We start from the raw sequence: 16,643 nt of genomic DNA, 5'->3' as shown, positions 1-16,643 counted from the left end.
ACAACCAATCTCAACTGACACATCGCTTGTGTTTTCTCCCATCAGAAGCCAATACCTCTTACTGCCAAATGGAAACCATTCCCAGAATTTTCATTCCAGAGAGATTTCTCCAAGAGCTGTGCTTCCAAGCCCTTTCCCAGCATTCTATTCCTAGATCAGGTATAAAAATCGAGGCTCTGTATTTAAGCTGGAGAAGGAAAAAAGAGTAACTGTCAAAACACTTACTCCAGGGGCACCTGGGTGGCTCAGTGGGTTAAAGCCTCTGCCTTCAGCTCAGGTCATGATCCCAGGGTCCTGGGATCGAGCCCCACATCGGGCTCTCTGCTCCACAGGGAGCCTGCTTCCTCCTCTCTCTCTGCCTGCCTCTCTGCCTAGTTGTGATTTCTCTCTGTCAGATAAATAAAAAAAAATATATATATATATAAAAAAACAACAAAAAAAACACTTACTCCACCGAGCCTCCACACCACTCACCTTCCCTCTTGAAAATTATAACCTGCATTGAAATAATCCTCGTTCAAAGTGGAGGGTTTAAATCTGCATTAATGACCTTTGAAAACAGGAGCCTAGCAAGGCCCCTGAGATTCAAGGCGTCTGAGACTTTGCACACGGAATACATGGACTCCATAAGCCAGGCTACTTCTGGGAAGGGCTCAGTGCTAGAAGTGAAGGAATACTCAGCACTTGAGCGTCAGATTCAAATTCAATCATCTCCGCATGCTTCACCTACTCCTCCAAATAACTGCCGGCTCTCTGGGCTTGTGTTCAACTGCCTAATGTAGCATGAGGAGATGGCATCTCTCTGAATCTGAGGCTCTGCCTTGGAGGGCTCCCCGCCTCACCCCACTCCCCCAAATAAGGTATGGTTTCCCATGGGGGCAGATGCAGGAGAGCGCTATTTTCCTTCCCAGCCTTTTATTTAAACATTAGAATATGCAAATGTATGCAAATTAGGCATACTCTGTGGTGGAAATTCCCGTATAAATAATAAATCTTCCTCCTATTGCTCAAAAAAGAAGAGGAAAGGTAACTGGATTTCCGAAAAATGCTCCCCCACATCCCCCACCACCTCACCTTCGAATATGAAGATAAATGAGAGTTTAAGAGAATTCATTTTCAACTAGTTGCTCACTCCTAGTTCGTGATTTCAAACACCAGGTAAATCTGTAGCCACAATTTTGTATAGCTGAGTATTGCCTTTGCCTCCCATTTATCCTTTTAGAATGTAAAGGCTGCCATTTCTGTTGGTATTCAGAGGTCTGCCAATGTGCGCATCCAAGCAGTTCAATTATTTTGCCCAACTGGGTAAGTGAGTTATCTAGAAACAAATGGGAATGACAGATTAAAAAGCTATCCTTGCTAATACTTTCAAATTGGGCTAAAGTTAGTTATACCCTGTTGAGTCCTTCCACTCAGAATGAACAATGCAGCAAGCATGGCGAGACATATTGCTTGGGCCTCTAATCTTAGCTGTGACATTTCCTGTCTCATGTTCTACCATCAATAGTGACCTACTTGCTATACCATGTGATTTTCCAACTGGGGCTTTTGATGCTCACACATGGGAAACACAATTATTTTTATATTTAGCACAAAGTGTAGCCATGAAACATTTCAAATGACTTCCAGTTCAAGATAGCCACATTAATCTTATTTGGTGGTAATCTTTTCTGCTTTGTCATTTAGAAACATAATAGTTGTGACATGTTAAAAACAAAGCTATCACCTTTTTTTTTTTAAGCAAACTGTGCAAATGCTACATTCTGTCAGTATCCAATAAACTGAAAACTATCAAAAAGTAAAAGAATCATGCCCTAGTTACTTATCTTGTTCCAAGAACTGGAAACAAATGGATCTTATTAAAAGTGATAGGAAACAATACTGCTGGTGTTACTGGGGTTTGAAATCTTAAGAATAATGAAAATAACTTATTAGGTCTAATAAAAGAGTAGACAGAAGCCAGCATTCAGAAAATGGAATAGAAGATACAAAAGACAAAACCACAGGATTTATTAGGTAAAACTACAGTCAAAACTAAAAAGTCACCAAAACAAAATGTATAATAATATTAAGAATATCTAGCAAGGAAGCCTTCCAATAAAACAAAATATGTCTGACCAGTAACTCAGGAAAGTGGATTTACTAGGCAAAATAGAACTGCCACCCATAGTTTTCAAAATTAAAGAGAGAGCCATCTCTACAAATTTATGCCTGTATGGATGCAGGTAACCTAACAGATGACTGTTCACAATTTTAAGTCTTGCTAACAACCCTAAAGAAATGAACAAAGCATCTAACACTCCAGTGAAGAGTACTTATTCCACGTCACTTGTGAATAAGCAAACTCCCAAAACTTAACCCAATCTCCAAAACAGATGCCGGGAGTCTGCAGTACACCGATTTCAGTGAGTCTTATAAACTCTGTGGCTACGCCAGCTCGAAAGCAGCTGCTTTTGTGAATCATAAAGGACCTTTCACAGCACAGTGTGTTCACACATGGAAAAGCACATGTTCTACTTTGCCTCTGCCAAAGAAGCTTCATTGTCACCCCCCTCCCAAGTACTTGGGAAGTATTCCAGCAATATGTGTGTACCCATTATGGATTCGTTCTCATTGCTACTGCTTTTGCTATACATTTTCTATAACCTCATGCTGTTTCCCACCCACACGGCTTAGAAAGCAGAAAAAAAAGAGAAAGAAAGAAACAAAGCCTTTGTCAAGTCATAAAAGGCCAATCTACTGTATATGAAAACTACCGTCAAAGACAGTCTCTCAAGAGTTTATGTAGACCATGCACCCGCCTATTTTAAATAAAAATAATATGTTGACCCAGTCCTTTGATTACTCATCTGCTTGTCAACTGGGTCCTGATGGGCTCTTACCCAACGACACACCCAAATCTACCCAGGTTATGAAGTGAGGAAGAAAGGGGTCCTCTCCAGGACACACAGGGGAAAAGCACCATGTGAACAACATCAAAATATCCTCTTTCCTTTCTTCCCCCTTCAGTTTTTTCTGACTTGTCTCTGATGCAAAACATAAAGACAGTCTGGAAGAACTATTAAAAATTACTGTCAAATATAGATGTATTTCTACTCGCCATAAAATTTCGATCTGCTTCTGGAAGTCTGATACAGGGAGTTTAGCTGCAAAGTATATTTCATAGTAACTACTCTAACAGGTTTTAGTGATAGCAGGAAGCCGAGAAGGCAGAAAACAGAGCCCAGCGGGTTTAGACTGATATCCTACACAGAGAGAGATGCCATGGTTGGCGAGGTCACCTGGGGAAAGATCTGGAAAAGGTGAGCAGATCAGAGGGGCGTGTCAAGTTCCTGTCAAAGGGGGAAATGGTGATTTATTTGGTTGAGTGGTAAAGTCACACTGGAAGCCTCAGAAAACAATGGTTCACAATGTATTTAGCAAATGACACAGCAGCCCCCAGAACAACAGGGCAAGGAAAATACACAAGCACATATTTTAGTTGAGAAGGTCCTGAGCTGAGAGCCAGAGAGAAGGGACTTCGGGAAGGCACTGCTTCACTTCTGTCAATCCCTTCCAAATTAACATGGGAGGTAAAGCTATTTTTCAATTTGCACCTTCATAATTACTTCAGAATAATTAAGAACACAGTTCTAGGAATAAATTATTTTGGTAGCTACATGAGTTCAAATGAAAAATTATGTGTAAGCAGAGAAAACAATTTTGTTTAAGTAAATTTGCCACTGCAAATTATCATGCAATTATAATTCTTCCAATTTACAATTAAGCTTTATATGTCTACCTTCAGTTTTTAAGGGTTTGTGCCTAACATTAAAGGAGCTGGCAGCCTTAAAACTATAATCAGTATAAAAACTGTAGCTAAGAATATTACTCAAATTTTCTTCTTCTACCAAGCTCTCTTAAAACCTTTATGTAATACTACTATGGCACGTCTCCCTTTTCCCCAAAGAATTCTGATACCTATCTCTTATTTTGTCCTCAGAGAGACAAAGAAAAGTAGGTTTTGTTCAGTTCCCAGATTTTATAGGAGAAAAATCTAAAGTGCATGTACTCAGCTCAATGGCAACTGTCATCCTCCTTTAGTCCTCGTATGGAGAAAAAGGCAGCCTGTGGATTATCAGAGGTCAAAATGTCTAAATAACTCCCTTAACTTAGTCACTTGATTTTTTTCATTCATTTTACAAGTACAGCCAGGGTCTCTGTCCTTATGGAACTTTATATTCTAGAAGGAACAAATAAAAACAAGTAGACAGGCAGGTAAGTTATACAAGATTATGGCTAATACCATAGAGGAAAAAGGAAAATGGAGCAGAGACAGAGGATGAGGGAAGGTTCCCCTCAGTAGATCAGATGGGATGGTCCTGGGAGGGGACTGTGAAGGGGAGCCCTGAAGGGAAAGAATGGAGCCACAGGAGATGAGGATGTGTGATCCAAGCAGAGGGCGCAGCAGCTGCAGAGGGTCACAGGTGAGAATGAGACCAGCTTATGTGGTTGGAAAACTAGTGAGGGCAAAGGGCTAAGTAATGAGGTCACAGATATGGGCAGGGGCCCAGCATGCAGGCAAGGGTAGTCTTGGGACAGTCTTCCGAGGTAAAGAGAAGTCATGCGGAGGAGGGAAGGTGATGAACCTTCACCCCGGCAGATGAACCTAAGTCTAAATCCTAGCTTAACCACTCAGTAGCTAAGTAAGCTCAGCAAATGACTAGCTCCTCTTGGATGCTGAATTCCTAATTTATAAAAGGGCACGTGATAAATCATGGCCAGTTATAATCATTGGTAATTATCATTGTTGTTAATGCTATGATATGTAAATAAGGTTAATAAAAAATGTTTACATTCAAGTGGACAAATACTGCAAAATAATATGTCCAAAATACAGAATTGAGAAATCGGCAAATTGTTTTAATCTTTTTTATTCAGTAAAGATCATATACTTATTGAGTACAAATGGACATAAATTAGTACATTTGAATTCATTAGGGTTTATTGTGATTCTAATCACAATAATTATTGATCTTGGCTCGATTTCTCTGGCCTAAATTAGTCTGCATTGTGGCTTTGCTCTCCCTGTCAACCTAGCCTAGCCATTTTGTGTCCAGAAATGTATAGCATTTCAATGGTACCTACCAGCTACACAGTAGTCATACAGGGAATTTCAGAGTTACTTTCCAAGTCATGATGTATAGTAGACAGTTACATTTATTGCCAACATCTATTATCCCCTCACTCCTAACACACACTCCTTTTACTAACAGAATCCTAATTTTTTTTTTTTTTAGATTTTATTTATTTATTTGACGGACAGAGATCACAAGCAGGCAGAGAGGCAGGCAGAGAGAGAGGAAGGGAAGCAGGCTCCCCGCTGAGCAGAGAGCCCGACGCGGGCCCGATCCCAGGACCCTGGGACCACGACCCAAGCCAAAGGCGGAGGCTTTAACCCACTGAGCCACCCAGGCGCCCCCAGAATCCTAAGGGAGAGGTGAATTTGAACAGAATCCTAATTTTGTTCAAATTCACCTCTCCCTTCCCTCAAGCAATGACGGAGAACGTCTTGCTCGTGGCCGGTTTAGAGATGGAGCATGTGATACTGTTCCGATCAATGAGATAAGAAGACAGGTCTTCTCAGACTTTTCTTAGTACTATTTAATCTCCTTCAAAAGGAGACCCTGGGAGAGGGTGGTCCATTTTCTGTGCTCTAGATATTGTCATGTCGATGAGTGACATCTGAGCAACTGCAGCCATTTTGCCAAGAAGATAAGAACCAGTGTTAGAGTGAAGTGGTCCCTAAGGATGACGATGGAAGAGAGATAAAAGGAACCCATATCCTTGATGATGTAATTGTGCCACTAAACCAACTCATCCTGCTGTCTGCCCGACTCACATGAGATAACACACTTCCTTATGGTGTAGGTCAATGTGAGTTGGTGTCTTGTGTTGCATGCAGACGTGGACCACATTTGGCGCATTTCCATTTGGAAATATCACTTGTTTCTTTGTCCCTGGGAAGCTCTAGGAATGGAATGAGGACTTCCGAATCTGGCTCAGCGAGCTCCAAAATTCTGGATGTGGGGTAATATAGCATTTTAATTTATAACACTGGGATAGTCACCTGGAAAATCTCGAGGGGAAAACACCCCAGAAATAACAACAGGAAGATGATGCTTTGGTCTAAGTAGCTGGTACCACATAGTCTACCTCTGACTTTATCTGTTTAAAAGCTTTGACTTTCACCTTCCAACCTGCCTAGTTTATATGTTTTTCCCTGAAGACCAAAGTGAGCTTATGCTCCTCACTGGGCTTATGTTCCATAAGGCTTCTAATTCTGAGCCCTGACCCAATTACAAGAATTTCATTAGGGACCTCGTACGACTAGCACACATCCCAGGCACAGATCAGATACCAAGGAAGAAGGAGCAGCCTCACACTCCACTGAGACAAGAGGATTAAGGGGAAGAAGCACTCTAGAGAAGAGATGCAATATTATGATTTATAATCAGGAGATAGACCTGCCTAGAAAGGAAGGGGGAAATATCAATAGCATAATAGGACATTTGGCTATTTTTGTTTCAGCTATGTAGAGTTATTTTAAAGTTGAAAATATTAGGGACCAGTAAAATAAAATATCCATCTTACCAAAAGAGCATAGCTGCTAACTGACCGTAGAGGGAAAGGTCGGAGTGTGATTACTGCTGGCAGAGTTGCTGGTGGGGGTGGGGAATGAGGTAAAATAGAAGATCGCATAAATATCTAATGTATCACAATAAGCAAAAAGCAGTATGGCTTGAAACCAAATTAGCTATTCCAGTCTAATAAGTATTTTTCCTATAAGAAAATTATGGAATTATAAATTTAGCCCATTAAGGGAGAGCAGAAATTATAAAGCACATAGATTTCATAATTTTGTACAGTATTTGAGAAACATTACTTATCAAATGGGGTAGACATTATAACTGGTGAAAAATTGCTAAGAGACCATAATTAAGACAGAATAGCAAATGGTACCTTAGCTCTTGAAAGGGTCACTATCAGGACTCCACTTAACATCTTCATTACTGATCTGCGAAAATGGAAATGCATTCAATGTAAGGATGGTGTCTAATTGTGAGATGCTGTCAAGGGCTGGAAAGTGGTAGAAAAATATCTACAGTGGTTAGAAACAATGCAACATAAGTAGGTAAACCAGACTAAACCATCTGAAACACCAAAAAATAAAAATTAAGTAAATAAATGAAGGAGAGCTACCTGAAACTCACTGGCCAGAGTGCTGAAGGGAAAGGAAAAAGTGACAATGGTTGACGTTAGCTAGAAGGCAATGAATGACCCAGCCTCAAAAGAGAAATAGAACAGATAATGAATTTATCAGCAAAAGATGCTGTAAAGATATCAGGGGGACCCTGCTCTTTTCCCTATTCAATGTATACCTGTTGGGGTTTTTGTAGAAAGCTTCATCTCCTTGGTTGTATGAATATGTATGTCTCTTGCTAGCAGAGGCTTGTGATTTGTTTCCTAATGATATAAAAAGTGAGCAGGGGGCAGTAAGAGTGATTATGTAAGGGGGGAGGGTGTCACTGGTTGGTAAAAAACTGAGGTTTTGTGAGGCTAATTCCATCTGTGCTGTGTTTAGAGTGTGTTACTGGGATCTTCTCTTTAGCATTGGAAAAATACACTGGCATGCTCTAGGAAAGTCTTTTGAAATGGTAAAAAATATGACTAACTCCTGTAGGGAAAAGATTAGTGGGAACATCGATTCTAGAGTTCTTACCTGAAAGGAAGGGAAAGAGAATGTTAAAGAGAGGAAAACATGAGTGGGGGTAGGACTACACGAAGGAGAAAAGTTCAAATCAGGGAATCTTAAGGCTGAGAACTTCCTGGCTGTGAGAACCTCAGTGTATGTAACATATTCACAGAGTGGAAAAGGAAGATTTGCTGTATGGGATGCTAAAATGCGGATCTGAGAAAATGCCAAAGAAAAGCAGCACAGGTAGAACCTCCACTGGTCGCAGGGATGGAAATGGGCTCCACAGACGTCTGCCTCCCAGCTGGTGGACCCCCCTCACATCTTCCCAGCTCCCAGCGTCCAGATGAAAGCAGAAGCCTTGGGACAGGCAGGGGCAAGTGCTCCTCACTTGCATGATCCAAAAGAAACCAGTGAGTCCATGACCTCATCTAGGATTGCTCATCTTCTCTGTTGCCTTGAACATCTAAATAACTTTTAGATGTAATCACTCAGTTTTCTAATGATATTTTCTTGGCAGGTACTAGAAGAAAGCACCTATGTTCACTGAGGCTTAATCTTCCACATGAGACAGAAAATAGGGGTCCTTGATCTCTTGCAGTCATTTGAAGTAGGTTAAGATCTAACATAAAAGGACCATCCTAAAGGCCCTGACCTCAGGCAATTATGCTTAGTTTGGCTGCTCATAAACTCTACCTGGACACATGGTCTATGCAGAAGCTCAGTTAGCCACTCAGAGGAAGAACTGAGGTGAGAACTTACCTAAGCCATCAGATGACATCACGTACACAACTGTATGTATGCTTCTTGAACGAAAGATTTAGAGATGAAAAATATTATAAAAGTTCATCTTTGAAATTAAAAATCTTTTTTAAATTTTTATTTATTTTATTTTATTATTTTTAAAGCATCACTCTCAAATGTCAAGTTTCCATATTATGCTCAGTTTTGGTTATCCAAGGCCTGTCGGCCCAGCAACCATCTTGTTCCTTCATGGCCCCCACCTCCCAACCTCCCACAGTCAAAACTAGCCAGTTGGCTGCCCTGGATGGCCAAAGAAACCAGTACATTTGAGACGTCCAAAGATATGCAACTCAGGCTGCCCCAAGCCTCAAAGTGGGGCCCATGAGTTAGATGCCTATTCAAGATAGGATACAAGGAGTAAGAGAACAAAAAAGGGAATCAGGGGACATGGCCAGAATAATGGAGGAGCAGGTGGAGTTGGAGACATTTCTGAAGACATCACAAGAGGAGGCAAGGCAGGAATGGAGTAGAGGGGAACTATGAAGATGAAATATCAGGAATGGATGACAATAACATGAAGCCCCGAGACAGGGGCTAGAGCCCGAAGTCTGCCACTAGGATTCAGTTATCAATCAACTACCATTTCAGCTGGTGGTGAGTATCCTTGTGCACATCCTTTGAAGGTCTTGCAAGGGTTCCCCTGTAATTCTTTGTAGCCTCTAGTGCACCTAGCAACTATTTCTCACATACCCTTTCTTGAGAAGCTCCAAGATGAGAGGTATGGGCCCTGCCCTCCAGGGGCTCCCAGTCAGGAGGGGGTGGGGTTATAAGAGATGGTTCTGCTGGACAGTGTACAACCAGCCCAAAGAGAGACATGGAAAACTTCCCAAAGGCGCTAATACTTGAACTGCATTTGGAGTTATTTAAGTAGAAAAGAAGTACTACCTATGATAGGTACTCAGTTACTGTTTGTTCATTAATTTTGATTTCTATTGGTTACCTGGAAAATTGTCCAAAGACTAGGAGCTAGTTCTTATCACCACTGTTTTTTTTTTTTTTTAAAGATCTTACTTATTTATTTGTCAGAAATAAAGAGCACACAAGCAGGGTCCTCTCTGAGCAGAAAGCCCAATGCAGGGCTCGATCCCAGAAACCTGGGATCATGACCTGAGCCGAAGGCAGAGGCTTAACTAACCGAGCCACCCAGGTGCCCCAACATCACTGTTTTTATTACTGTCAATGAAACAGATAAATCTATCCATTTTAGTGCCTAAGGATATAACCAGAAAAAATACTATATCTTACCTTTGGCTGAGATGGGGAGTGCACTTAAGTTTTTCTAATTATGAGGCATCTTCTTGTTCTACTTATCTCATAGCAAAAAGTTTTAAAAGCTTTTGAAAAGATCACATTTTGCTCACTTGAAATATGTCTGTATATTTTAGCATAAAATATACTTGGCAGCTGCTAACATAATCGGATGGCTACGCCTTGCAAAAACTTGATTTCTTTTTAATCAAATTTTTAGAACCATACTGGGTTTCTTGCCAGTGCTACAATAGTGAGCAATAAACACATCATTAGATCAATGGTGTTCTGATGATGGATCACTCCAAAGATACTTTCAGCCAAAAAGAATAAGCCCATAGTCTCACTGTGCAAAGATTCATAAAATATTGTTTAAAACATAGATACTCAGTTAATATAACAGGGAAGAAAACATTGCAAAATAGAACACAATGGCCTGGATTTATAATGTAGCAATATTGATCATGGATTTTCCTAAGTACTCTAGAGCAGCCACATGATTATATATGCCTCTGATTAGACTCAGAGATAAGAAGGGGAAAGTTATAAAAAAGGAAACTAACCAGAGGAAGGCCTGCTGCTATAATAAATTATTTAAAGCAAGCAGGGCGAGCGGGTTGTGAAGACAATGAAAACAGAATCCAATGCCCCCAAGAAACCCCAAACCATCAGCATCTCTATAAATTTCTTACCACTCTGTCTGGGATTTAACTGGAGGTGCTTCTTTTCCACCACTCTCCCCAACCCATCCAACCCCAAGCCTTCACGTTTTGTCAGTTCCTTTCTCAGAGCTTAACATTTGTTTTTCTTCTGTAACCAGGGATTCTGTCTTCAGTTATATTTCTCAGCTTGTATCTAAAGAGTGTCTGCAAGGCCACAGACGAGTGCATCTGTCACTTCATTCATCTGGATCTTAAATTTCCCATGGAAACTATAAGCTTGGAATACCTAATATGACACACTTCTCAACATGACTTTGATAGTCTTCTCCTTTTCTTTTTCTTCTTATTGTTATTGTAGTAAAATCCACAAAGCTCAAGCTAGGGTAAAACTTCTAGAGCTCAGTGACTGTTCCATATTAGAGGATGTGACTAGGCCCCAAATACTATGAAGTGAAGGTAGAAGCCTGATTAAGGGCATGTTGGAGGAAAATTAGTCAAAATGGCTAAAATTTTAGTGTTAGGAGATGTTAAAGGAGTAGACTGACTTGAAAAGTAAATATTTTATAGGTAGATTTTGCTGTGAAAATAGGGGTGGAGAAAGAAGGGTAGAAAACTAGAAAAGAAAAGCCTTTGTCAAATTCCTTTGACCAAAGAATTTTGTCAAGACTATGCCATGGCCAAAAAAAAAATTGTTGCTTAGAAACTTGCAGTGACCCATGGCCCAGTTTCAAGAAAAGTAGCATTCTACCATAGTTTTTTAAGTAGGCACACAAATCCCATTGTACAGTCAGGGGCTATGATTATACGTTAGGCTTTTAAAATTTTCTAGGTCCATTCATCATGCAGAATCTGGGCAAATGAAATATAAACAACTCTATTCTGCCATTATAGAAACATTACTAGCGGCATAATAGGATTCAATAGGCAACATGGTACAGGTCTAAAATATGAGTCCAAAGAATTCTACATATAGGCTTTCCTGCCATTGTGCTCTGTGACCGTTAGCAAATTATTTGCCATTCTGGGTCAAGCCTGGTTGGTTAAGGTTAGGGTCATTGAACCAATGATCATATATGGGGGTAAACTTTATAAAGAAAACTATTGAAGGTCACATTTAATATAAAAATAAATTTGAAGAAAGAGGTAAAGAAATTATAGATGATATGAATGACTAAGCATAATTCTATCATGTCACCAGGATGCTAAATAAAGATAATTCAAATGCAAGGCCAATTTCTCAGTTATTGGTGTTATCTTTGAATGTGAAAGACAGGACCTCAATATCATCGTTCTTTTGTGGCTGCTGTTTGCTCATCTGTAACAAAGTAGGAAAAGAATCATTGTACTCAAAGGATTGTTAAGATAAGTGACCTATAAACATGCCTGCCAAGTGCTCCTTACAACAGAAATTGCTCCATGAAAGTCCCAGTAATGATCCAGTGGCCTGGAACAATCCAAGTTCAGTGTCCCAGCCTCTCCACGTCTTTTTGTCATCAGGTAAGTAAATATTCCAGACACTTCTGACCTCTGAGAAGTCATTAGGTTTTTTTAAGAACACAGATGGTAGAAAGAGGAAATGGGAACAACTTCTTCTGATAGATCCTTTTTTGTTAAAACCTTATCGAGAAATTTTAAATTGAGAATTATGCCAGTCTGACATGGGAAAATAGACCCCGAATGTCAGTATCCAACTGCAAATAAAAACTGACAGGCAATAATTAATAAGTCCAAATTCCCACTGATTTAAATAGAGAAGAAGCAATCAATTTTCAACCCATCTCTCCATGATGCTGAAAGGTCCATCTACCCAATTAATTGGACAGCTCAAAATACTTCTAAGATGAGTTGCAGAAAATGGGACCACCTAGATCTTGGGATAGTTGGCCCAGGACACTTTTCTGACCAAGAGGCAAATCAGCTACAGCTTCTCAAGGAGATCCTTGATCTTGGGTAAATCTGTACTAGTCCTGCTGAGGTTCTAATCTCTAAGCCTGGAATGGCTTTGGAGTCAAAGGGGGCTCCTGAGGACTAAGATTCTTCTATTCTCCAGGGAGAAATGTCCAACCATATGAGTTATGACTGGCAAAGTCACCTCAGAGCATCCCAGAAACCCACTGGACTTGGAATAAACAATGGAAGGACTAAGACTGGGGAGAGGTCTCAAAGTACCTGGCGCCACCAGACAGACTTCCTTAGAATTGGGGCTAACCTGGAATAGGGATAGCTGAGGATTCCAAAAACACTTCTGAACACAGAAGTGTGCCATTGTTGAGGACAGAGTGTTAGAGTGTCACCTATAAATTTCACAAGGCTGGTAAATGCCACTTGGAAATACCAGACAAATTACTTGTTAAATTAACCCACAGAATATGATCATTCTTTTATACTGTAAATACCATTTCAATGTTTCTTAAAATATGGTGAAGGGATCCCTAGCATCAGAATCACTTGGGGGATGCCTGTTCAAAGTACAGATTACTAAACCCCACCCCAGACTCCTGAATCAAAACCAAGAGAACAGAATCCAGCCCACAAACTGAATTTCTTTTTTTTTTTTTTTAAGATTTTATTTATTTATTTGACAGACAGAGATCACAAGTAGGCAGAGAGGCAGGCACAGAGAGAGGGGGAAGCAGGCTTCCTGCCAAGCAGAGAGCCCGATGCGGGACTCGATCCCAGGACCCTCAGATCATGACCTGAGCCGAAGGCAGCGGCTTACCCACTGAGCCACCCAGGCATTCCCACAAACTGAATTTCTAAGGACCAACACAGTTGATTCCAATGATCCATATCAAGACAGGAGAATTATTTTGTCTTTTAGTCCATCAGAAATTTAAAGACACTCACAGATTAGGGAAAGGCATAGTTTCCCCAAAATGTTTTAAGTACCATAAAAATGAAAACAATACTTCTTGTGATGAGTTCTTGAGAACCATTCCAGTTTATTCTGCCCACATATAATAAATAATAAACACCATTATTAAAATGTAATTATGAGCATAAAATTATTGGGAAAAATATCAACTATGCTTCTCAAAAATATTGCCTTTATTTTGTCACCACAAGTAATTATGTTATTAAAGGAATTTATAGTATTTTTAAGTATCAGTCACTTGGCTGCAGGAACTTATTAAGCTGTTATACTCCTCCCCATACCCTTTTAGTCATCAGAATTTTTGTAATAAAGGTTTTTTTATTATTTCTTAAACTATAAATTGTGAACCACTGCAGCTAGTGATTAGGCTGAATGTGAATTTATATCCAGGTTATAAATTCCTAAAAACATGTTTCATTAGAATTACTAAGGCAGTCTCAACTCTAGTAGATTAAATAGCCCCTGCAATAAAGCTCTGTTTACTTCTATTTAGGATTTTTGGGGGGGGGGTACAAAACAATTCGGTTTTAATGCACTCTCTTAAGAAGCAAAAGAAAACAGTTTCTGATATACATGCTACTGCAAAGCAGTAAACCAGTGTTGCATGGTAATGTGACAAGGACCACATTTCTTTCCTAGAGGAATTTTATTTTTTTCTCTTATAGACTCCCTTTCCCCAAACCATGGGTATAATTATTTCACGAAACGTAGTTTGCCATTCCTGAGAATCAAATACTCTCTTTCTCACCAAAATCACAAGTTTAGGCAGAATACTGAATGAAAATAGAACTTGAGAGGCAGTCTTTGTTTGTAGCATGTTGTTCCTACTAAGGGTCGCCCCCCTGCCCATGCTCCACCCTAGTGCTCCAACTGAAGTGACTCAAGTGTACATGTTATGTTTTAACAGATGGGCTGGCTGGCGGCTGCTGGGCTGTAAAACAGGAACTCAGAATCTGCACCAGAGTGGTATTGAACTAAGTGCTCGTAAAGTTCATGGACATATACACTGACCTAGACAGACCAGGCAGATTCAGACATGCATACACACACGCTCATCATACACCCCATAGATCGGAGGGTCTGTCTCTCCAACCAGAACAAGTTCAAGGCTGTTTCCCCCTCCATATATTTCTATCTTATACACCAATCAATTTTATACACACACACGCACACACATGCACATCTACATATGCATAAAGCATGAATAGTCATATCTTTGAATTCTCATATTTTCAAAGATGAAAACATTCCCAAATTGTGTACCCAAGTCTCTAGGACGTTCAATAAGCTCTTATTCACATCCAATAAAAATTATAAGAAAATATTATATTTAATTATATTGGGTCCACACATAATATAAACTACATGTATGTAACTGCCCTCAGAAAAGCCAGCTGCTTTGACCCCTTATCATTATGACAAAGAGAGGAAAAATATCCCAGACTGGTCACAGACAAAGTGTCAGGTTTAACCTTGAATCCTGTGTTGTCAGTTCCTGTCACAACTTCATCACTTGAACACCAACCGGCCAGCCTGGTGGTCCCTTTCAGGGTCTAGCCTAGGATTCTCCAGGGCTTCCTGCACTGGGACAGACAGCAGCTCCCCCTGGTCCTAATGAAGTCCTTCGGACACACCTTGCAGGTGATATACAGGTCCAAGAAGCTCATGAGGGATGTGGATACAAGTGCTAATAGAAAGTAATTACTTTACAAAGTTTAATATCCGTGCTGACAATGCCCTTCAGTAACTGTAAAGCACTGAAGCCCCGGCTACAGAACCTAGCTGGTCACTTAAGTTCTCTGACCGCTAAACATCCACCTCGAAGACGATGGTCGCTGGCTCAGGCTACGGCTCAGACACCTCCGCCGGGTCGCAGCACCGTCTCCGGCGCGGGTAAATTTTCCAGAAACCGGTCCTCAAGCCATGTAGGAACTGCTGTCCGTACACGACTGGGCACGGAGGCCGCCCCCAGCGCGGGTGTCGCCGCCGCAGAGGGCCAGGGGACGCGTCCCGAGGCCCCCCTCTAATGATGGCAATTATAACATGCCAAGTTGGTGAGAACGCGGAGCCGCGTCCCGGACCGAGTTGCGACGCTCTGAAACAAGTTCGGGAGTGGGGACACCGGCAAGGAGGAAATTCCGCCTGGCCCTGACCTCCCCACAGCGGCCACGCTCGGACGGACGCACCGACCCGTCCAGTGCCCCCGGCTTGCCGAACAGCGCCAAAGGAGCCGCTCGCCTTGCGCGCGGCCACTCACCCTCCTCGCTGAGTCCAGATCGCAAACCGACGCCCCTGCTGCGGGTCCTGAATCCCAAGTTGCCCCGACTGCTCTCGTTCTAGAGAACCCTGCACATTGGTTCGGGCGGGCACCTCCGAGAGAGCACGACAAGCCCGGCGGGCGCCCCGGCTCAGCGGCCGCCCGGAACGCGTTGACAATTCATGGACCTGCTCAGCGAATGAGGCGGACCGCGGGGCTCAGGCTACCGGGCTCGGGAGGGAGGCGGGGCCGCGCGGCGGGAGAGGCGGAGCCAGCCCCTGGGTCGGCCCCGCCGGGGCGGGGCGCCTTTAACCTGTGACTGGCGGAGCCTGCAGCCAATCGCAGTGACTTCAGGAATCCGGGCGGCCGCCGGCTGGGCCGAGCGCCCGGCTCCGCCCCGCCGCCGCCGTCCAATCCGTCGCTGCCGAGGGCTGGCCTGGAGACGCGCCGGCGGCAGAGAAGTTGGTTGCGGTGGGCATCCTGGGCTGCGGACTGGCGCTGTGGGGGTAGCTGCGCGGGGATTCGGGTGTATTGGGAGGGAAGTGGCGGCCCCAAGAGATCCTGGCTGAGAGAGGCTTGGGGCCACCCAGACCCCTAGGGGTCGCGGCGTATCGGCAAGCTGTGGAGGGAGAAGCCCAGCCGCAGCGCGGACAGACTCCGGGTCGACTACGCCCACACCTGGCGTCCGCTGGAGGCGCCGAACTTGGCCCCGAGGGAACCCCAACACTCGGAAGAAACCGAGACCTAAAGAGGGTGAGTCCCGGGCCGCATCACCCAGTCACAGCCGGAGGCCCGGGCCCAAAACTGGGAGCTCCGGGCTGTCTGGAAGAGGTTCTGGATGCGGTTTGGTGGTTCTCTCCGAAATGAAACTCGGACTCTGCGGACCTCCTGGAAAGTTCTTACACGTCCCCTCCTCAGCCCTGCTTTCTTATCGCCAGCAACAGGGAACCTGACCAAGCGCCTAGGCTCTCTTCCCAACCCATAGCGCCTGAGTCACTTGGCAGAACCGGGGCGGGAGGGCGAAAAGGAGGCTCGGGCGCTAGACGGCAGCGGAGCCCCCCA

At 42.7% G+C, this 16,643-nt stretch overlaps 1 protein-coding gene across 2 annotated transcripts in view; it reads right to left on the bottom strand.

Annotated features, from left to right (window-relative positions):
- The window catches only part of MARCHF3 (membrane associated ring-CH-type finger 3), a 140,706-nt gene extending 124,930 nt beyond the window's left edge, over positions 1–15,776 (bottom strand). Inside the window, exons 1-2 of one of the 2 annotated variants that reach the window (XM_045998792.1) lie at positions 15,582–15,776; positions 7,003–7,057 (exon numbers count right to left, since the gene is read on the bottom strand). The gene's annotated coding sequence lies outside the window, so the exon portion shown is untranslated. The remainder of the gene's footprint in view (positions 1–7,002; positions 7,058–15,581) is intronic. The other variant, XM_045998791.1, reaches the window with a different exon arrangement.
- Positions 15,777–16,643: the final 867 nt, after the last annotated feature.

Source organism: Meles meles, chromosome 3 (assembly GCF_922984935.1).
Source record: "Meles meles chromosome 3, mMelMel3.1 paternal haplotype, whole genome shotgun sequence".
Lineage (NCBI taxonomy): Eukaryota > Metazoa > Chordata > Mammalia > Carnivora > Mustelidae > Meles > Meles meles.
Note: the sequence above shows the minus strand (reverse complement) of the source record. Positions and strands in the feature narration are given on the sequence as shown.